At 36.6% G+C, this 22989-nt stretch overlaps 1 protein-coding gene across 3 annotated transcripts in view; it reads left to right on the top strand.

Moving 5' to 3' along the window:
- The window catches only part of LOC120632386 (RNA-binding protein Nova-1), a 108711-nt gene that overhangs the window by 13222 nt on the left and 72500 nt on the right, over positions 1–22989 (top strand). The gene's annotated exons all lie outside the window — the stretch shown is intronic.

Here is a 22989-nt window from a genome sequence, read left to right as displayed (position 1 = left end):
GATATAGGCGGGTTGACAACTGCTTTAACGCTGTATACATTACCGAGCATATCAGTCAGAATTATCTATATACCTAAGTGTGTCACGAAATCTCTAAAGCATACGAGATTCTAACATTGACAACTCAACTATCTAACTATAACTAAATCTTATTTCTTACTAGCTGTTGCCCGGGCCTTCGTCTGCGTTTGATTTTGTTTTTTGATTTCTTGCATTCGATTTAGTAGTAGGTCTAACAAAAATTAAAGTATTCAGTATCGCTTAGCCTTAAATGAGGGGTTTGCTGCTGTCTGCAAAGGAGTTCTGGTTTCTATCTGCAACCACATTCAGATCTACACAAAGTTTGGGCAAAATTAAACACATATTATAACCTCTGTAGTACAAAAATAATTATTTAAATCGGTTATAATTTGTCGGAGTTATGGTATAAAATCGTCAAACAATTTCATCACCTCTCCGAAGGGAACCGAGCTTAATGTCGGGATAAAAAGTCCTATATTACTTCTAACACTTCCAAGAATATGTGTACAAAGTTTCATGAGTATCTGTTAAGTAGTTTTTGCGTGAAAGCGTAACAAACAAACTTACATTGACATTTATAATACTAGTAGGGATATGTTTAAACGAGCAATTCTTGTATATATATAATTGGAATCTCGGAATCATTTATATTGACTAAACATACGACTATTTTTTTAAGTCGTCTCATTCGCGGACGATGTCGCGCGGGTCCGCTAGTTATACTAATATATAAAGCTGAAGAGTTTGTTTGTTTACTAATCGCGAAAATTTCAGGAACTACTGGTCCGATTTGAAAAATTCTTTTAGCGTTGTTGCCGTTGCCTTATATCATCACGCTAAAACCAATAGGAGCCTAGTACGAATGAAGAATGTTACAAAATCGGAGTTTTTTTTCCTTTTGAGAGCATCCGCTGCGTGACAATTACAAACCAAAAACTAAACAAAAACTCACTGCACGTGTCCCATAACCTATATGTTTAGTTTGTTTATATGTATGTAGATTTAGTTTTCACTTCTAGCGACAATCCCCAAAGTTGGCTCCGCATGTTCTTTTTATAACAATTCTTAAAACCGCGAGTCTAAAGGCAATATTTCTGGCACCATGCGTGTATTCCCCGAAGCCTCCAACATGCAGGGATTAGCTTGACAAATTACACACGTGTAATATGTAATAATGTGGCAGTTGTGACGTGCGAGCATTATCGCCCGGCATGTGTACAGCCCCGACGTATGACACAAAACGGCATGGCAAATGTTCGACTATTACTGTCACTAGAGAGGATTCTCGGGTAAGGAGGTCTGGATTGTGCTGAGTAAGGGTTCTTTGATGCACTGCAGTCTCACGTTTTATTTCATCATCTCATGGGAGGCGCCCGTAGGTTAGCCCAAGCTAGGCTTAAACATGCAAGCATGTTATTTAAATAGCGAACAGATTGGACAACGCAAATTTTCCTACTCAGGGGGAGAAAATATCGTGACGGGAAACTCATTACCTAACACTGTGTATAGTAATAAGTCTAAAATGCTTATTACCAACATGAAACAATGAGACTTGAAACAATATGAAAATTCTACAATTCAGATATATAAAGCCGGATACTCACTATATAATAGTGTCGTGTTGTGTGCACGCCGTCTGATTCATCATGACACTAATGGATTTCTGGCGAAAACGGCGTTTTACTTCGCATAGTCAAAAATATCATAATATTAACTTTTGGACAAATCCCGTGGAAACTGATTATTTCTCTGGAATAAATAGTAGCGCATGTTACTCCCCGTCCTTTCAACTAACTCTATGCCGGACGGCGCGAAGGCAGGACAAACGAACCACGAACTCGGTCCCCCCATTGGGAAGCCGAAGCCTATCACCGTTACTACTGCATTTATAATATTAGTAAAGATTTCTAAAGCAAGAATGTTTCAAATTCTAAGAATTTCAACCCTATTCAGAAATCAGATTTCAAACAAAACCGAGAGGCGCAGTAAAATAAAAACAAATTCCGATCTCTTTGCTCAAACAAGTTGAACCCGCAAAGGTTTGCGCCCCAAACCGTCCAATTAAACAAAGAGCTCCATGCACTAGTTTTTAGCATGTTTTCTAGGCCTTCGAACGGATGTTTGGGTTCGGATTTCTAGGTTTTTGCGGTATCGTCTCCACTGAGGCTAAGGTTGCAACAAAACGGGAAATGGGAATTTAATTTGCTAGTTGTGATCTCCCTTTTAGTTTTATCGTTTTTTTCCTTGGCATTCCAATTTCCGACTGACGGGTTTAGATTCAATTCTACAGGTAGTATACCTATTACCTTTAATTTTGTAGGATCAGACGTCTTAGAATTCGGTATACCTTTCCAGGTTTATATCCCATTGATGTAAAGGAAACGAAAAAGAAACGATCAAATTTCGTTTAATATTAATTAGAGATGAGCGGCAACTGTTCAAAGTAAAATGATTCCGTTACGGATACTTTTGAGACTGAAACAAAGTCTTGTTGATTTTGCTTTGACAATTCAATACTCTGAACGAAAGCGAGGTCTTTCAGACTTCGCTTTCTTGAAAGTTTTCTTGTTTTCTTTTCCCCCGATACCAAAAGATAATATTATTTTACAAGGTTGCTTTGAAGCAGGCCGGTCCGCTTTCGGACCATCCATGCTAATATTATTAATGCGAAAGTGTGTTTACTCCTTTGTTTGTCCTTTACGCCCTAGCTCAGCATAGTTTTCTGTCAAAATGACTGAGAGTAATATAGACTACTTTTTATCATAGGAAAACGATCGGTTCTCACGGGTATTGTAATAAAAGCGGACGAAGAACGAGGGCATCAACTGTTATCGAATAATTTAAAATTATTTAATAGTATGTTGGAAACGAGCGAGTGCTTAGTTTTTTGGTGGTCTTCATGTCGGTTGAATCAGCCTTCCGAACCGATGGTAGAGTCACTACAAACGGACAGACCTGAGTTTGAGGTCTCATGCGAATAAAGAACTCCTATTTGTGTTAAATTAATGAATTATGATTTATAACAAATGGTTTATTGTCAAGAATAAAAAAGATTCATGGTGACTCCATTTAAAACCATTCAAGGGGAATTCTTTGGGAGGAATAGTAGAATCACGTTCTACTATTCCTCCCAAAGAATTCCCTCTTATTTTCTACAAACCGTCGTGCCAGTATGCTAAATCCTACCTTTACTTGTTAAATAGACGTCATTAATCGCACGAGAAGCTTTGAAAAACGAAACTATTTAAAACATGAAAAAACTCGTGACCTAATTCCATTTTACCGAGATAAGAATTTTCTAAAATTCTTTCAGAGACTGCACTACACACTGTACGTGACATGTCCGTAATTCATTCGATCCGCTTACCTGCCTAGAATAGAAGAAATAAAAGTAAAAACGGTTACATCTTGGAGTCAGCATAAAAACATGACCTTTCATGATTCATAGAGTAACACGTCTACAATAAGACATTCCCAATGGGCACATTTTAAGTATAAGAGTTTAATGCTCTAGGTCATCGACATCGGAAAGGCAGCATTAATGGATTGAAATATCAATCAATCAAATAATTTATTCACATAAGATCTTATATGATAGTATGAGCAATAATTATAATGCAAGTTTCGTCTTATGTGTTTAATGTAACAAATATTAAAAAAGCAACAATATTCAAAATTCAAAATTCATTTATTTTAAGTAGGCTTTCTTTGTAAGCACTTTTGGAACCTCAAGTATACACATACTTGACGTTTGTAGTGACTCTACCACCGGTTCGGAAAGCAGATTCTACCGAAAAGAGCCGGCAAGAAAATCAGTAGTTGCTCTTATTCAACATCAACGCTTACAATCATTTCACCATCTTGCGGTAGATGAGAGCGAAACTGGCTGCTTCCAGTCTACCTTATCATTAAGAAATTCATCAAATGTATAGTAACCTCGCTGCATTAGATGTGTTTATACACATTCTTTAAATGTATGCATTTACAATTACCTTGGGAATAATGTTGTAAAAGCGTATACTGAACCCAACAACAAAATAAAATACTAATAACGAAAAATGGATATGTTACCGATGTTAAAGTTTTCAATTCATATTAGAATTTCTGTTGAAGACATGAGGCGAATGAGAATTTACATCATACAGTTATTTAGTTAGTTTTTAGGTAATATAGTGAAAAGCCGAATCAAAACGTAGTAATTCTATTCAGAACTACTTTGAACAACACATCGCATTTGCTTTTGACAAAAACTTTTACGTATCCGGCCTTACTCATCTACGACGGCAGCACAACTTGAACAATAAAACAGCACAACAACAATTCATGCACACTTGAATGACTTACTGCGTCAAACTTGCGATTATTGCCTAGCGTGCATCGCAATTGTTGTTATTGGCCGAATTAGCGGTACTCTTGCTGCATTTGTTAATGGTACTTTTGCTATCACTGTGAATTTTATCCAATGTTATATAAGTAATGGTATGCTCGGTGGAATTAATGTAAATGTTACAATATAGACAGTTGAAAATACAAAATAATTTTATGATAGACAGATAGATATAAAATAACATCGCCAAAATAATTGAAAAGTGAGCTGACTTCATTAGATCGACATACAACTAAATGGTACTGACATAATGATATGGTTTCCTTTTTGGAATGAAAAACTCTTCAAAATTGAGTCGATATTACTGAGAATATACTAGATATAATACTGTCGAAATAGATTAAAAATCGCGTTTAATAGATGAATTGAAAGTGTATTACAGATTATTATTCATAATAATTTATTTCGGCCCAATGGTCTAAAACCTTAACAGAGGAATATGTTGCACATAGCGTCTCGCCAAGAGTAGGTGCTTTTTGTCCCAAACATATGTGCCTACTGCAAAAAGCTAATTTAAATTCCAAGCGGCTACAATCCTTGCTTAACTTACTTTCGCTTTTACGCTCTACGTTATCGCCTAAACAAAATATTTGCCTCCAGATATAGGGTTAACTAGACAGGGTATTGTTCTACTGAAATTTTGGCAAGTACACGTTTTTGTTACCCAAGGTACCGGTTGTGTTCTCTGACATATTTGGCAACGTGCTTCAGATGTTCTTGGCAAAAGAACTGAACGAATTGCACCGCGACTTGGATAATATTCGGGATATTACATAAGGTGTCGTAAAAGCCGCAGTTAATATCAGAACAAAATAATATTGTTTCAAATTAAATCATAATATTTTATTTATAGATAGGTTGTACCACCTAACGATAGGCATACGAGAATATGCTATATTCTTATAGCATATTGTCGTATGCCTTTGGTTGCCTGGAAGAAATCGCTGTAGTATAGCGATAAGGCTGCCAAATTGTACGTTCTACATTATTGTGCTATTGTATAATATGTATCTCTGTGTATAATCTACGTGGTGTACAATAAAAGTGTATTCATTCATACGGGGTTAAGGCCATAGTCCACGTCCACGCTAGCCCAGTGCGGATTGGTGGACTTATTCATTCATTGATCATTCATTATTTTCTTGTCATTAAGTTGGAATCAAGTGAAAAGCGCTTTTACTGCTAAGTTAATTTCGTGTCGTGACAACACATCAGAATACAGTAGTCATATTCCCATCTCTTTCCGCGGGTGTCTTACGAGGCGACTAGGGGAAAATAACAGGGAACGGACAGGAGCGTCCTGTGTGCTACTACAACCATCTACTGCAACCACCGACACGTTTGCCCAGCGTAGTGATTATGGCCCAACCCTCCCCTCGGGAGAGTCCTTTAGTTCAGCAGTGGACTGTTATAGACTAGCTATTGATTAAAGTAGGTGTTTTCTTACAGACTTTCAGCCGATATTAAACACCGCGTTATTAATTCTTTTGTCCGGCTTTTCATTACGTGATTTTGAATAGCACACACCCATTGGCGTGCATAGAGGTTATGCACAGGGTATGCTGCTGATATTAAAGGAATAAATCTCTAGTGCGAGTTATAAAAAACTTATGGATAGGCATTGTAAGAGACATAAAAAGCCTACCCTTAAGTATTTATAACTCGTACTGGTGATTTTCATCATTTTATATCATCTGCATACCCTGTGCATACCCTCTATGCACGCCACTGCACATACCCCTGAACCTTGGACAATTGACTTATCATATACAAAAAAAGCTATCAAATCTGACTGGTATTTCCAGAGATATGTTTTTAAGTACTTGTGCGACTAAAAAAACCAAAAAAGCTATCTTTATTATTCGTAGATATACGTAAATTGATTTAATTACTCTTTTATGATAGTACAAAGCACCTTACCTACCTTTAGTAGACGTATTATTTGACGTTTGCAAACCTGTAGGATCGTTTTGAATATCGAAACACTGTAACGTCAGCGTAAACTGGAATTAAGTGTCTTTATTTAAAGTTCAAATTTTACTTAACTTGTACTCAAAAATCTCCTAACGCAAAGTTTAAAAAAAATTGCGGAGAACACAATTTGTAGCTTGTAAACAAGGAAAGTTTGGTCCATTTTACTTTGATTTTATAGTGCGTCGGTGCTCGATAGAGACAAAACAGTACTACAGAATTTACGACTGTGAGAATGGTGACATTAGGTCCATTTTAGTTAGACGTTGTGATGTGTTATGACCAATTCATACTAAAGATACAGTAGAGTTACGTCACAGATCTCGCACGTGCCGCGCCATAAACATTAAAACACGTAAGTAGGTACGCAGGCACATGGGTTTTGGCACGCTCATCGCGCGACGCGGATTTGTCTCGGTTACCACAATTATATACAGCTACACTGTTTTTTATAGCTATTCATATTATTTAAAATGTAGGGAGGATTTGGCCGTGGCTAGTTTCTACCCGTACGTTAAGACCCGGGTGGCATAGGGTTATGGGTTGAATATAACTGCTACAACTTTAACAGGTTAGCGCGCTACCATTTTAAACTGCAACCCTACCATTAAGAGAGTTTCTTGGTAAAGGGGTAGCTGATGTAGGAAATAAAATCTTTTGATTACTTATTTTTCTATTTCCTAGGTATCTTTTAAAAATAGAATTAAAAACAAGGGTCAAACTGAATAAAAAAAACTTTATGAAGCCATTGTACTGGGCGGTGGGCCCTTGAAAGAAGAATTAAATAAGCCCAAACTCGATGGGGTTGCATCGTTTTATTACAGAATTCCCATGGCCAATTATCGGCTCCATCATCAAATCGTCCATGTCATAATAATATTGTATTGTTCAAGTTAGCCTAATACTAGCAAGATTTGATTACGGGCAGATAGAAACGGTGACAGATGAAACTAAACAAACAAACAGACAACAAACTTACACAAGCTCTAATCCTCTTTTTTAAATCGGTTAGAATTTATCTTATGCTCGGTTAAGTGAGTCTGTTGAAGTTTAAATGAATAATCCGATTAGATTAATGCTGCCTGAAAACTCCTCAAACCAATTACACGTTACGATGTTTATTCATTCAATAATAATTAATTAATTAATAAAGGTAAACGTACAGCGTGGAATATTAGAACAGATGATACTTTAACAGCCCCGTAATCAGTGGTCGGCGAACACCTCACTGGAGTTGTCTGTTGGTTTAGGCTGCTCCACAGTTCTCTATAGGTACTTCGTTTACTTAATATTTGGGTGGCCCGATCGGTTGTTCTGGCCACAATGTTGGGAGTGAACTCCATTTGAATTTGCTTACGTTTATTTTGCTGATATCACAATCTGCATATCGTAATGACCAGGTGGCAGTCGCTATATAAAACCGATTCCAGATAATTATGCATCATCGTCCGATCCGATCACTGCTTTAATTTCGTGTCATATTATGATAACGACTCGGACACCAATAGGTATATTTGCGCCGTCTGAGTCTCTCACAAGATTGAAGTGTATAAAATATGGACACGTATTTACGCCAAAAATGCCACCGACGCCATTCAAAAATTGCTAACATGATAGACAGAAAAGATAACATGGCATTCAAAAATTAAATACGAATTATTAGCACATTCGTTGAAATGCTAATCCATTTAATAAAATATTTAGCATTTATAAAATAGTTGGAAGCGGTGATAGCGCATTGGGTAGGAGCTCGACTTGGCTTTGGGGGGGCCGAGTTCGAATTCCAGCTCGCACCTGTAACTTTTCTAAGTTATGTGCGTTTTTTTAAGTAATTAAAACATCGTGAGGATCGTGAGGACCTGCATGCCTGAGAGTTCTACATAACTTTCGCTAGAGTCCTTTTAATTCGTGCGGAGACTCGTGCCTTGTAGTGGTCCTGTAATAAATGATGAAAAAAATGGAACTGCACAGTAACTTAAAATTGCAACTTCGCCCGCGTTTATCTACCGTACCCTTGTACTGTTCTCATACTGTTATAAACATGCGAAAGTACAGATCATGAATAAATTTGACTACAATAGAATATGTGTATTTACCAGAAGGACACAAACACACTTACATACGAAGTAACTCTCGTCTTAAGTCTATGATTTTATGTCGTGCCAATAAGAAGGTTCTGACTCAGCTTAATCGGTCGGTAGCGGTCATGTTTGTGGGCGTCTAAGACCAGTGAGGTTTAGAACTCTCGTGGCTTTGGTTTTAATTTAACAAGTTTACCACAATCATCCAACTTTAATAAAAAAATACGAAGAAAGAAGTTTTTCATCGTACAGACTTATTTCCTTTAAATGAAAGTGTTTGTAGTTTTTACCCAATAAGTAAAAAAAAAAACATAATAAGTATGTTTATTAAGCTGAACCTCGTATATGCAAACATGCACGACCCACTTTAGCCGCTGCGAGCTACTCGTATTTGTGCCAGTAACCAACCTCCTTTGAAAAATATGTCAAGCTGACCTAATTTTTGAGACGAGTCAGAACCCGTTAATGAGTCCCTTAAAGGTAATGAGAGATGAGGGGGAATTCGAAAAATCCCACTAAGAGCTGTTTGACGAGCTTGTTAGAAGCTTTTATTCAACTTCCTTTAACTTCATCATGCTCAGTGTATCACATCAATGCTTGGCGGATCCCCTCCCTTATTGCATGTGGGACCGATTTTGACGGGGCTTTTATTGTCATACCTATAGCGGAGTTTATAAGAAATAACTTAGACTATTTTTATTTTAAAAATAATAAGCGGAACGCGTGCAAAAAAAGAAACTCGAAATTGTAAACAATATCTGACCCAATAGGGAAACTTCCCTATTTTGGGAGGCAGCGTACTGCTACATTGTCTACAACTATAGTCATATATGAGATTTTGAGATTTTTTCACAAACATTTTTTTATTTAACGTAATTTTTTTTTCAATAAAAAGTATACTTTATTATTTTTAATACCTCTAAAAATATGTATAAAAAGTTTCATGAAGATCGGTTAAGTAGTTTTCGCGTGAAGGCGTAACAAACAAACTTACATTCACATTTATAATATTATAGTAGGGATGTATATCAAGGATGAAAATCATCATCATTATAACTACCGGCCCACTGCAGAGGAAGGGTCTACTCTAAGAATGCGAATGAGTTAGGTCGTATTCCACAACGCTGGCCAAGTGTAGATTGGTCGACTTAACACGCCTTTGAGAACGTTATGGAGAACTCAAAGGCTGTCATCCTCCTAAAGATGTTTTCCCTCACCTTTCACCTTAGTAAGCGTTATTTTTATTGCTTTAAATTAAAAACGTAGCACCGAAAAGTTAGAAGTGCTTGCCGGGGACCGAAAGTTGAACACTGACGATGCCGCGTGGTTCGGCTAGTCATTAAATAATAGTCATTCACTGATGCCATGAGTTGGTGTTTTAGCGGCTGGGCCACCGCTCGATACGATATCGCTGTGATGAGCTGGCACATCGTTATCGGCGCTGTACGCTATCGTGTTTGACCCACATTGGGACATGTGCGCTATTTGTACGACACTCTCCAGACCAAAAAAAGTATAGTAGTAAGTAAGTAAGTAAGTAAGAGTTATGAGGCAACTGTTGTGTACAATTCCATGCTTTTATGCACCTATTCCAAAAAATGGACCAACGAACGTCCAAAACCCTTCTAATTGTGGGGGGAGACCCATGCACTGTAGTGGGCCAGCAATGGGTTGATATGTGGATGATACATAAATCAATAAATATACTACGACCAATACACACATCGCTTTGGCGGCAGAATTAAGCATAGCGTCAATAGTTCCCCGGACGAGCTCCGCCACAGAAAGCTCTATTATAGTCGTAAAAATGTAATAGGCCCGTTTTGACATTTGTCATCGCGACGTAACTAGTTATGGAACCATAAGACTCTGTACTCGATACTCACGATAAATCAATTCAAGTTTGTATCAGTACTTGATTGATATTATTATGTATTGTAAAGTGTTCGTTCGTTCAAAGTATTCCTTTAACTTCACAACCAATACGCGTGACTGGCTATTGATTATACGTCCACTTTTCAACATGTTGAAACAGAGTTAGTACTATATAACAACAAACACAAAAATCGAGTCAAATCACTATGTTTAAATTAATGTCCAAAATAGAAGAGCCATAGTTAACGTAATAGTAAACAATATATATCAAACTTAAACGAGCGCACAGTCAACTTTACAAGATGAGGAACGAAAAACTGCGCAGTGCGCGCGGGGACGCTTCAGTCATGTGCCGCTTGGTCAGATACATTATCTCAGACTCATTATTTAGAACCCATTTTGAGAACCAAGCTCATTCTTTGCAGTAAAGATAACTACACAATATTTAATTTCGATATTCAGTAAAAAAATGGTTACAGCTCTAGTATAAAAAAAAAAAAAGACTGAGAACGTAACTGTTTCCGGAACGTTTCGCAACAATTATAAATTGCATGCTACTATGAAGTAAGCGCAAAAAGAATACTCGCGATATATTCTTTCATATTATTTAACGTCCCAAAAAAATTTACGTATTTTTTAAAACACTGTATATAATTGATTTTTATTTTTTTGTTTCTTTCAGTTTCGTTCCAAGTTACATTCTATGGTCTTGCACAAATGTCAAAACGGGCCTATTACATTTTTCCGACTATAGTATAGTTTTCGAGCAATTCTTGTATATATATAATTGGAATCTCCGGATTTTCATGAAATTTAGTATAACAAGGGATTTCGGGGGCGATAAATCGATCTAGCTTGGATTCATTTTTAGAAAATGTCATTTTATTTGTGTTTTCCGGTAATAACCGATGAGGTGCAGACGAAGTTGCACGGGTCAGCTAGTTATAATTAACTCCGAAGTCCTCCGAACTCCTGCGCCTTATCTATTTCCGGTCGTTTCGGATCAAATATTAAGTTAATCTCTTTTGTTGTTTCAATTTATTTTAAAGCATTCGATTTTTAAATTTTTTTAAAAGCCTAACTGTAATGAAAATAATGTTCATATAGAAATAAAAACTTAGTTTACAAATTAGTATACAAATGGTTTTCGAGTTTTATGCAACGTGCCTCTTACACAAGTGACTTACAACTCCCAGTTCGTTATAGTTCCTGCACGCAATCTATCGCGGATGACCTACATCGTTGCCATTTGTACGCGAGTCTGAAAAATATGTCATAGGTGACCTTATTTCCAAGATGTTACGAGAATGGATCTATTTGATTCGTATGTTACGTAAGTGATTTCCTAGGCAGGATGATGTAGCTAGAATGCATGTCGTGAATTCCATACGGGAATTTTCCATCATGCATCCATACTAATATTACAAATGCAAAAATGTTTCTGATTGATTTATAATATGTCCGGTTCAACCAGTGCACCGTTCTTGAAGAAGTTTGGCACATACCTATATATATGTTGCATCCTGTACATGGATATTTTTTATACGGAATAAACACTGGGGTAACGTCCCCGTGGGATCCCAGAATGTAATAATTGACGGATCAAACAGATGGCCCACCTTATGGTAAGTGAAAAACCATCGCCTATAAACTATGAAACAGGGCATGCAAGGAAGCGTCTTACAAATTAACGCCCTATGCTAATAAACCTGAGGCGTAGCTGTTTAGTCTAATAAGCTTGTAATGAAACCGACAACCACGCCCTTCAGACCGCGACACAGTAATGATACGTAGTGGCAGGAATAAGCTGTAGAGGTGTAGAGCTCACTAGACTGCAGATCATTATTAAACGCACTCCGTCAGGCGACCTCTAGGTCAGCCTAATTATTTCGCCACGAAAAAAAACCAACAGTTTAAATTGCACACGATGAAATCAAACAAAAAGGGGCTGACTCCGCATACCATCATGACCTGGTTGGGATTCGAGCATAATGGCCTGACCTCACAAAACTGTGGAAATCTTTTGTGTCATCGCAATGGACTCCCCAGGGGCTGGTTTAGTGCAAGCTAACAAAAGGAACGCTACATTCTGGAGCGGAATTTAAAATTCAACAGAATGGCTATTCGCGGAGATGTACCCACTAAACTTCACGTTTTCAAATGGTTTTAAGGTCAAAATATGTTTATACCTGAAATATACTGTGATTTGAAAGTATGGAAAGCTTTTGTATATTCGTTTCAAGTTTTTTTTTATTATATAACTGGAGTCGTTTTAATTTATAATAAAAGTAAATACTGAGTAGTTTTTTTTTAAAGTAAATATATAAACCTTATAATAGGAATAATTTGCGGGTTTTAGAGCTTTTATTATATATGTATATGTACCAGTAGTTCTATCAACAGAACTACTGGGAATAAAAGATTTTGTAACCGAGACTCGGAGATACCAAGAAACGGATCATTTATCCATTTGAAATTCAAATTTAAAATTCACAATTTCAAATATGCTTACTGTATAAGCAATTTGAAACGTCATAAATGTCCGTTTGAGACTCTACAAATGGTTCGGAAGACTGATTCTACCGTAAAGAAGCCGGCTAAAAACTCAGCAGTTGCTCATTCCGAACTCCACAATTTACATTTTTCTATCTTGTGAAAGATAAAAGCGGAGCCGGATGCTTTCAAGAAACTTACTCATTAAGAAATTCAACAATTGGTATTAGTACCTTGCTGTAAGTACTACATTGTCCCAATGGATATATAAATAAATCCCTGTGGACAAAAGGGATGCTTCCCTTATTCTGTATGTACAGTTAAACGTTTGTTCAGCCCTTTGAAACACCTCCCTTAGAACTCGGAACTTTCGTTTAGGCCATTGCAATTGTTTCCCAAGGACTCCTTTGTCCAACAATTTTTGTTACGTGCAAGTTTACGACTTGTGTCGACTGTCGGGTTCTCGAGTGTTTCGTTTGCGACTTTGATGAATTGTTTACATTTACTTGATATCCACCCTCAGTAAAATGTATCCCTAAAGGCTAAACTCGAAACTGAATTCCACTGGGTTTTGTTGCGGCTTGCATTTAGTCTAGAATTCCATTTGAATTGAATTTAAAGACGTGTTAATGATACACAAAACGCATTATATTTCCTTACTAAACGACGAAAGAAAGAGAGAAGAAAGAGAGTCCCCGGGGAATAATAAAATTGTTTCTTCTCCCAGTTTTATCAACTCTCAGAGCAATAGCGCACAAGAGTCAATAATATGTGTGTAATAATAAATAGGGGTTAACTTCTATTCCATGTTCCCGGTGGACACGTAAATTATATCCCTCGTCAGGGGATATTATTTTTGTCTCCTGTCTCTGCAGCCCTGCAGGTGTCGTACGAGGCGCCTGGAGTATAACGGAGAACGAGCAGCGGCCTGCCCAGCGTGGTGACTATGGACAAATCCTCCGGTTGGGAGAAGCTTGTAGTCCAGTCGACTGCTTTAGGCTGTAAATGATGAATGTCGAAATGTCTCATAATTCCTCACTAAAAGACAAATTGAAAAAAAAACGTGTGTGTACTTATGTACACACGTTAGAAGTTATACTTCATTGGCGTAACAAGATAAAAATCTTTTAAAAAATTTTCTCTTTCGCCTTATTCTACGTTTGTAGAAAAAACGACACTAAAAATAGAAAAAAGGTATTGTTTGAATTATTGAAAGTCAACTGTCGAACCTTTTTTAGAAAAACTAAAATGTTGACTATAGCTAACTTCATGGTGTCGGTTTTTTGTGACGTTATGCGCGCGCATCGTAAAATTTACTCTCACCATTTTTCCCTAACGCGGCAAAAGAAGTATAACTTCAAAACTTTATCTACTAACACTTGCAGGAGAAGGGAAAAAAACTTAAGCAGTGCAAGTTAGATAATAGTATTGATGTTCTTTCAAGTGCGCTACATTTTCGAGGCAATCCCATTTGATACGGAAACCCCGCCGCGTCATATCTAATCTGATAATCCAGCGGTTAGCCGACATTGATCAAGCCAGGCCACGGAGCGGCGCGAGTGTGGGCTGGATGTATGGCGCGCGGCACCGCACTGCGACATGTTCCTGATTTTATTTTTATTGACTCTCTTGATTGTCTGCTGGTCTAACATTTTAACTAACTGCTCATTCAGCTAGACGTCCTATAGGCCCTAAACATTCTAATTGTTCAAAACAGATTGACAGTGCAGCATTTCGTTCTGGTCTAGTATATTTGATTTTTGACGTGCCGAGTTTCTAGCTGGCGCTGAATTACTTCTTGGTAGAGTCACTACAAATAAAGGGACGTCAAAAGTACTTGAAATAAATTAACTTTGAATTCATTGTTTGTTAATTTGTTAGTAAATATTTGTTTTTATAAACTACCAGTATAAAGCTGTAAACGAGACGATAGAAAACGATACTTCTGTTCGTTAAACTTATTGATATTTTTTCTAAATCTAACTTAAAAAATATCATACTGGTACTCATATCATATTATATCATACTACGCATTAAACTTATGTAGGTACTTAATGAATAATAAATTTTTCTAAAAAGATTTTCCAACACGCACGAATTCGTTATTCAAAAAAACGTTACGTTTCAACAAATTTATTCAAATTCAAAATTCATTTATTTCAAGTAGGCCTAGATATAAGTTTTTGAAACTTCAAGTCTGGCCGTTTGTTGTGACTCTACTTCCTGTTCGGAAAGCAGATTCTTCCAAGGTGATGTTGAATTTATTATAATTATTGTCTTGCGGGAGATAATAGCGGTATGCTTCCAAACAACCTTGTCATTATGAAATTCATCAATTAGTATAGTAACCTCGCTGTCAATGCATGCTTAAAATGTAAATAGTTGATGTTGGAACAGAGCAACTGCTGAGATTCTCGCCGACTTCTTCTCGGTAGAATCTGCCTTCTGAACCGGTGGTAGAGTCATTACAAACGGACAGACTTGAATTTTTAAAAGTGCTTATATTGGGCCTACTTGAAATAAATGAATTTTGAATAAATGGCCTTCTTGAAATAAATGAATTTTGAATAAATTTGTTGAAACGTATGCATTTGTAGGTCAAATAAAAAAAAAGTTTAAAAAGTATCTTACATACACAGAAGATAATGCTATCATAAGATGTAATTGCTTCATGTTGGCGAGCAGCAGTGTTATATTTTATCTGCTTGAATTGCAGGTAGGACATGGACGTCGTCTGCCAAAACAAAGTCTCCCCCGAGTCTCCTAATTTGTATAAAATATGTCACTGGTTACTTGCCAAATTTTACACGGGTTCCCCTAATTTTTTAGTATGTTTTAAACTATTTCTGAGTCTTAATCTTCAATTGTCTATCTGCTACAATGGTACAAAGCCTAGATAAGGCTCTTATAGTTAGTTATTCAGTATTTTTAACCGACTTATAAAAGGAGGCTATCAATACGGTTGCTTCTCTTGTATGTTCGGGGATAACTCCTTCATCCTTAAGACCCTAGTATATACGACATAATGTATAAACGGTTAAACTCACGAAAAAATACAAAGCCGCGCGTAGTCTGATTTATCAGATAGTCTATTTTTTTTTCCTATTTCATAATTATCAAATATAAACCAACCGACCCACGATAAAGCACGGGTTTCCTCTCCGTACTGAAAGGGTTTCGGGCCGTCTCAGGCAGGGAATAGAATTAATCGTAAGCAATAAATACATCTCTCATCATCTCATCTTTAAAGCAAACACAAAGCTTCGAAAATTGAGAGACGCGTGCCGGGGATCAAATTCGATCTTGGGAGACGTCGTACGTACGTTACGTACTTCGTATTGCTGAGAAATCCGCATACAGCAAATTCGCCGCTTCGCCTTAGTAAAGTGTAAGCGTTCGTAACATTGTAAAGTGAAGTGAAAAAAGCTTAGCGGTCACTCTCAGCACGAGTGGGCGCGAGGCCTCTCGGGCCCCGTGCCAACTGCGCTGCAGTGCGACATGATGCAGGTTACGGGTTCAATCGATATCATCGGCCTCAACACCGTGCTGAGGGCGCCGGGAAATTACATATTTTTGGATCGGCTTACAGTTGCATAAGGCCCCGTGTATACAGCGGTGCCGAGTAGCGTAGACGTAGCGTAGGTTCATCTTAGTGGTGTAATTCATACGCACTGAAGTTTTTTTTTCATTTGTATTGGAGTAGTGATAGATATTAAAATAATGGAAGCAAGCAAGTCTAGACTTCAGGCCGTAGGCCGTACGTAGGCCTTTTGTGTGACTATCCTTACTCTACATTCTAAGAAGGAAGGAAAAGATCTTTAGTCTAAGTCCCTCTCTCCTGACATGAAAAAATAAATTAGCTTCTAAGGCCGCAAGTAAAACTCAAGTCTCACAGAAAAGCGCCTTAAGTTATGATTAAATTTCCCCTTGATTTATTTTCTTTTTTGTTTCGGCCGATTGGCGCAGTGGCCACCCGGAAAATGTTATATGATCAACATGAATGTTCTATGTATCATAAGCATTTATGTATATTTTTCATAACAATATTGATCAATTATTTTATCACCCATAACACAAGCTACTTTGGAGCTAGATGGTGATGTGTGTACTATCGCTGTATAAATATATATATTTATTATACGATTGAAGAGATACCTATGTGCCCTCATATAAGGACATTGGACAGGTCCAAGAGACTGTGGAAGTTAAATCATTTTTTACCATTTCGTTTTTCTCCGAATTTTGTTATAATATGGTATCTATTGTGTAGTAAATATTACCTACTATAGTGGAGCTTAGAACTAGTGTCATAAATATTACAGGCGAAATGGAACGAGTAACGATATAGTCGAATAGTACCAGTTACGAGCTTATCAATCGGACGGCTATTATCGCGCACGGGCCGATCACTCGGCACTAGCTCGCTGCGGGTTATCGGGCTATCTAAAAACGCCAACGGAACTCGCTACATTACCACATACCATATACCTAACATAACGTACCATAGGGTTGCCAACTTACGACAGTTTTAAAATATAATAATAATAATAACGTAACTTTTTATGGAGCCTACAAGTTAGAATTTAAGCCTTACTTTCGGGATAACAGAGATCGGATGTTTCACAGTGCGTTCTAACCAATCAAATTTGACCTACGTTAACGGTGAAAGAAAATATCATGAGGAAACCTTCATCCTTGAGAGTTGTCGATAATGTTTTAAAAGCCGTGTGAATTCGACCAATCCGCACTTGGCCAACGTGGTGAACTACCCGTTGGCCTTAACCCGTCTCATTCTAAGGAGATATCCTTGCTTTTTAGTTGGCCGGTAATTGTTGGATGATAATGATGATGATGATGATGAACGGTTCCTCTGATCACCATACACCTGGTTGTCGTTCATTAGGTCCTGATCACCATCTGTTATTCAATAATTTTTCAAACTCGGTGGGTCGTAGATACTATTAGGGTACTTATGGCTCAAACCTGCTGTACCATTAACAGGTTAACTATTTAGTTTATGAAGACATTTTTTCGCTGGCGATCCTCCGGTATCAATTATTTAGCGATGATCTATTTATCTTACCAAACGAACTCTTACAAGAAATATAGCATAACATAATGTTCAGTAGGTAATATAATAAATTTAAACGTAACAATTCTTTATTTCCTTTCGCATTAGATATTAATAGGCAGAAAATATAGCAGTTTTTTATTATGAAGACAAAGTATAACACTATAATTATTATAAATGACGGTAGGCAACCCTACATAAAGATATAAATAGTTCCAATGTTTTTCAGTACATCAGTTAAAAGCATGCAGTCTTTTATTACATTCACGTAGTTCACATACACAGTCTTTACTATTTGTTTCACAGAACTTATATTAACAAATAAAAGCAATCATCATCATCTTCATCATCATCATATCAACCCATTACCAGCCCACTTGGTGGACTCCACACACTTTTGAGAACTTTATGGAGAACTCTCAGGCATGCAGGTTTCCTCACGATGTGTTCATAGCAAGTGATATTTTAATTGCTTAAAAAACAAATAACTTAAAAAAGTTAGAGGCACTCGCGTGCTGGGATTCGAACTCGGCCCCCCGAAAGTTAAGTTGAAGTCCTACCCACTGGATTATCACCGCTTCTTAAATAAAGCAAAAGTACTAGGTAAAAATAAATTAAAATCTTTTTTTTATTGTTATGGTTTCATATATTATATTTTTAACTAGCTGTCCCGGCGAACTTCGTACCGCGGATCATTTTTTTCTGAATGTTATAATTTTAATGCTTATTATCCTATTCCGGTCTAAGAGAAATCCAAAAAATCAAATATCATAAAAATTGGTCCAGCCGTTCTTGAGTTATAAATGGTGTAACTAACACAACTTTCTTTTATATATATAGATATATTAAATCAGTGGCGTGCACATCATAGATGCACAAAAGCACTGCATACCCTAAAATTGATATATAACTCGTATAAAAGGATGATTTTTGCTGTTTTATGCAATTTTCCTGCTGTATGCATACCCTGGAAAGAAACCTAGTGCACGCCACTGTATTAAATACCCATACTAATATTCAAATTGCGAAGGTGTATATTTTCTTTACCACGACACGGCTGTATTACTGCAGCGTTCTTGATGATATTTGGCACATTTATATAATTCTGGAGATGGACAAAGGACACATTTTGTTCCGAAAAAGCCTGGAATTTTTCCCGCAGGAGAAAAGTAATTTTTATTACCGTTGCACGTCTTCACAGCTAAATCGATCCTGCCAAAATTTGGCATAGACATAGCTTGCATCCTTGGACTCTGATTTGCCATGCGTCGCAAATATTTTCGTAAGAATTTACAGAAAAAATGTTTATCAAAATATTTCAAAACCTAACAAAACAAGTATATTATGTAATAAATAACTACCTAGTTATTAAAAAGAACCTTGAAATTATTTCATAAAAAGAATACCATAAAGATATTTACTATGCTACTAATTCCATTTCTAGGCAATGGGATAGATAGATAGACAGAATTTTTTTATTGCACATACCGAAAAAAAACAAAAGGTAAATAAATATATATACGCAAAGGTTGAAGCGATCTCTGCAAGACAACCTTAGGTTTATGAAGCATGTTTGGTACGGAAAACGGGATAGTGCAATTTAAAAATAAATAATTTACAAGTACATATAATGTATATAAATTATAATATATATAAATATTACTAATACTACATAATATATAGAGGCTATGAGGTAATGAATGGCGTGAGAAAACGGCCTGAAACAACTGTGCTCGGTTCCGAACAGTGAAAACGCGATCGATATCTGTGGCAGGTGGTGGGTGCGTGACGCCTTGCTGAGTTGTGATATAACAACCAGTAATACTTGTGATTAGTGTAATTGACTCTATAAAATACTCTGTGTTCTGGATGTAAATGCGTACAATCTTACAACACTTAAAATTGCTTAAATTTTTATTAATTGTTGCCTGAATTCGGAATTTAGGAAACATTTTTTAGTAATGGGTTACTTTTGGGTATTTAGTCCGCCATTCTTATTGTAACAGCGGTCAAACATAAGATATTAAATAACGCCTGAATTAACAGGTTTCTTAAGTTACTGTCCCTTGTATTAGAATGGTTCTATTTAGATGTTTATTATTTCTTACTAAAGGTTGACCGCAACTTCGACCGATCCTTAAAAAGTTGTATTAATGATTCTATACCCTTAGAAGTTGCTTTAAAAACCAAAAACCCATTAAAATTGTATTATATTTTAATCTATAAGACTTCTTCAATCTGCCGGGTTGGAAGTTTCGTTTCGTTCCTAACTTTGGAAAATATGCTATACTAACCGTCAAATACGAGCCGCCAAGTAATTTAGCGTTCCGGTACGATGCTGAGTAGAAACCATAAGGGTACGGGTTTAATATACTTCTAACACGTTAGCCCTATCCCATCTTAGACTGCTTCACAAGTTACCATCAGTTACCATGATAAAAAAAAACACACACACTTTCAAACCCCATTTCACCCGTTTAGAGGTAAATTTCTGAAATTGAATTTCCATTTTTGTACTACTTCCTTTATAATTCTCTACTTATAATATTCAAGTCAAAATTGGTCCAGCCATTTAGGGGATTAGCCGGAACAAACAGACGGAAATACAAATAGATTTTGTTAAATTTTATTAGTTTTATGCCAATGCCGATTATTCTTCCAATATGCATGTAGTAAAAAGCTGTTTTATTTTAATTTTAACATACGTTTCGTTTAGTGAGAAAAATTGTTCCCAGCACAATATTCAACTACTGCAAATATTATCCCTCGCCTATTTTCCCGTTTATCCGGCCGGGAAAACGCTATCCGAGAAATGAAAATGAAAATACTGTAAGCTCACCGATACAGATAGCTAATCCGACGGGCGAATGACCGCTTAATGTGCTTTTTTGCGATTCTTTATCGATTTGGCAGGAATTTGGAGAAATAAAAATAATTTGCGTCACATTACACATCGTTTCTAAAAAAATTGTCTCTTGCCGCGGCAATGACATCATTACGTGTCTGTGAGAGTGTTTTTGTCGCGATGGAGACATAGGGGCTAGTACTCACATTACGTTGAAACCGTGCGGTTGTTTACACCTAGCTATTATTTTATCTTATTGTATTCAGTCAGCTAATTTCTTAATTAAATTCATCTGAAGATTTTGAATTAAATTAAATCGTGATCTGAGCTCATATCCAGATCCAGTTCTTCAAGTCAGCCAACATTTGGCCCCTGCAGTTCCGTCGCGCAAGCCCAAATTGCACCACTTTGAACTCATCGTCGCCTCGTATACCAATACTTGCTTTAAAACCCCCCCATCATCAGATATACTATTTAGGCAAAGAAAACTTACAATTTAGAGACATTTGAGGAATGTACACATTGCCTCCTCTACCTCGTCCGAGATTCGCCGAGCTAGGATAATGTAGGTACCTATATGAAAAATATAACTTAAGTTCTAAAGAATTTCATGTTAATTCAAGCGGTTTTACTAAATATATATTTTTGCAATAAAACCTCTGAATCAAAAGTTAGAGTAACAGTTTTGAGTAAATATTCAGATATTGATTCGCTGCGTCAAACTCCGTGCCAACAGGGCCACGAGTCACGAAGATGGATAATTCAATTTAGTTGAGAGCGGAAAATTTTTGTTATACCGTTTTATGTAACAAACAACAAGTTGAAATAATGTTTTAAAATAGTATCGTTTTCTCTAGTGCTTAATGTTTACGGGCGTTGATAATCACTTAGTGCCAACACGTCATGTTTTCCGTCATGCGGAACATAATATACAGTGCATCCGATTCTAATATATGCATTTGTGATTACGGCTGTGAGTTACCGGTGCCTTCTAATCTTATACTTTAAAAACCGCACGGTTAATAAAAACTATTATAGGCTATCAAATTCAAAAATGTTTCATTGTTGTAGACCTATCACAGGCACATATGCAGCGTTCATACGTATAATATAATTCCATTAATTTTAGGTGATAACTACATTCGTTAACTTAAGTCTAAAGCTAGAAGGGTTCCAAAATCTGTTGATTGACCCGCCAATTAGTCAGAGTTTATTTAGATTTTTATGTATCATACCTATAACCATGTCCTGGATGCAAGTATATATATCTATGCAAAATAAAAGCAACATAAGTTAAGCGGTCAAGCCCATTGGTTTCACATGCAATTTTTTTAAACCCCGTAGCGTTTGTTCATCTTTAGCTTAGATCCTGGTGTCTATTTTCATCAAGATCCGTTCAACGGTTTCGCATTTATAATATTAGTATAGTTTGTACAACAAGTGTTTAAAACAAACCATTCTACCCGACACTTTTATCCACTCAAAACAAAAGCGATGTCATATTATTACGTCGAACTGCACCGTGTATTATAGTTGAATAGAAATTTAATATCAATATCAATATCACTATTTCCCTTCCCCGCAATAGCCATATTATCCTTGACTCATATATATATCTATTCTCACCTGATGCTTGGCAGTTAGACGTAAAATGGCTCGTTTTATACACTAGCTGTACGATCCACTATTATTAAACTAATGACTACCTGCCCTTAGCACAGAAAATAGATTGTTTTGTAAACGATTAGCTTTATCTCAGCGGTATTTCATTGTTGAAATAAGCTTCGGTAACAAGTTTATTTTTGATCAGAGGTTGTATCATAAGAAGGATTGTATTTATGTTGTATTGTTTTGTGAATCAGCTGGCAGTCGTCGTTTGAGTATTTCAATTATTTTGTGATTGAACCTGAAGCCAAAACGCTTTGCTATACCCGATATTAAATCTCTGTGCCCTTGCCATCTTCGGAATGAATAAAATAAATATACACTTTTTTTGTTAATTAATAAATCACACGTAACCTAAAGATTTCAAATCAATCCATGTAGGTACTACTTTTCGAGATATATAAACTGTGGCATACAACAATTCCTGTTTGATACGCAAAGAGTAATTCCATAAGAAAAGAGAAAAGTTTTTTACTGTTGAATGAGTTTTCAATTCCCTTAGGAATCCCTTGTTTTGCTGGGATAAACCCCACTTATGCCCACCTCTATGGGATGGAAGCTGTCAACGGGACGAATTTCA

This window comes from Pararge aegeria, chromosome 19 (genome assembly GCF_905163445.1).
Source record: "Pararge aegeria chromosome 19, ilParAegt1.1, whole genome shotgun sequence".
Classification (NCBI taxonomy): domain Eukaryota; kingdom Metazoa; phylum Arthropoda; class Insecta; order Lepidoptera; family Nymphalidae; genus Pararge; species Pararge aegeria.
Note: the sequence above shows the minus strand (reverse complement) of the source record. Positions and strands in the feature narration are given on the sequence as shown.